The sequence below is a fragment of the Fragaria vesca genome, linkage group LG3, assembly GCF_000184155.1.
Source record: "Fragaria vesca subsp. vesca linkage group LG3, FraVesHawaii_1.0, whole genome shotgun sequence".
In the NCBI taxonomy this organism is placed as follows: domain Eukaryota; kingdom Viridiplantae; phylum Streptophyta; class Magnoliopsida; order Rosales; family Rosaceae; genus Fragaria; species Fragaria vesca.
In genome coordinates, this window is record NC_020493.1 from 20,218,030 (window position 1) to 20,219,178 (window position 1,149).

At 36.3% G+C, this 1,149-nt stretch overlaps 1 pseudogene across 1 annotated transcript in view; it reads right to left on the bottom strand.

Annotated features, from left to right (window-relative positions):
- Window positions 1-1,149, bottom strand: part of LOC101298005 — a 63,448-nt pseudogene that overhangs the window by 6,783 nt on the left and 55,516 nt on the right. Inside the window, exons 40-42 of the transcript XR_184386.1 lie at window positions 798-1,042; window positions 370-571; window positions 92-256 (exon numbers count right to left, since the gene is read on the bottom strand). The product of XR_184386.1 is annotated as an uncharacterized LOC101298005 (transcript). The remainder of the gene's footprint in view (window positions 1-91; window positions 257-369; window positions 572-797; window positions 1,043-1,149) is intronic.

Sequence of the window (1,149 nt, forward strand, 5' to 3'; positions counted from 1 at the left end):
CTATCCTAGTTCAAACAAATAAATAAAAAAAATTAGATGAAAATATAATTATGTTGTGTTTTGCGAAGTTGAGCTTTTGTTAACAGTTTACCTTCATCATAGTCATCATCGGAGTTGTGCCTTTTTCTTATTTGAACAATATAGAAGAGCAGCACCAACAGAATTAAAACCCCCCCACTAACAACAATTCCCACAATCATCCCAGTCCTATTCTTCTTAGTACTTGGCAGTTTGTTGCTGACGGTAGGTTTGAATTCTGCAGAAATTAAACATCTTTAGTCAACAGCATGGAGCACATTATATAAGAAAGCATCCGAAAATAATACATTGGATTAACTTTCGTTCCCACTTAATTGTCATATACTTTACCAGGTGTAGCACTGATGGCTGAAATAAGAGGTCCATAAGTACCCTCCTCTGGGATGCAGCAGGTCCCCTTTCCAGCCCAGAAGAAATGGATTTCAAGGTAATTCTCTGAAACCACCTGAGCGTTGTATACCATTTCAATAGCTACCAAAGATGTCCTATTTGTCTCGTTTCGTATATCAAAATCTTTAGCAACAAGTACGTCCTGAAAATAAATAGATGAGGAACATTTTACATTTTCCGCTCATATATGTAATGTTTTTGGGTATAAATGAGATATATATGATGTATAAGGTAGCAGACAAGACCAGAAATAGGATCTCGCTGGTCCTCACTCAGTTATTGTCAATATCCATCAGATATTAATGCACCCAGATCATGGTTTTATTAAAATAATAACAAATAATTATATAATTCGAGATGATACAGACCTGGATGTATATATCAAACACACGCCTTCCATGACTTTTTCTTGTAGACTCATCCAGGATAGCTTGTTCTGCAAATTCAAGCTTCACGGTGTAGTTTCCGTTCTCAAGACCCAAGCCATAGTATCTGAGTGATGAAGCAGAGATCCTTGCAGTCTGAAATAATGTAGGGTCTGAAGTATTTCTGATTGGAGATGAAGTGGATATGGTATACTTCGGAATGTTGGTCCCAGTCAAATATGATGCAGCTGTTGGTATTATTGAGTAACAAGAATTAAGTTAAAAGTAGAAGCTTGAGTGAGGATTGATTTTCAATTCATACAAGATGCCAGATGATTAACAGGTGGATAATATC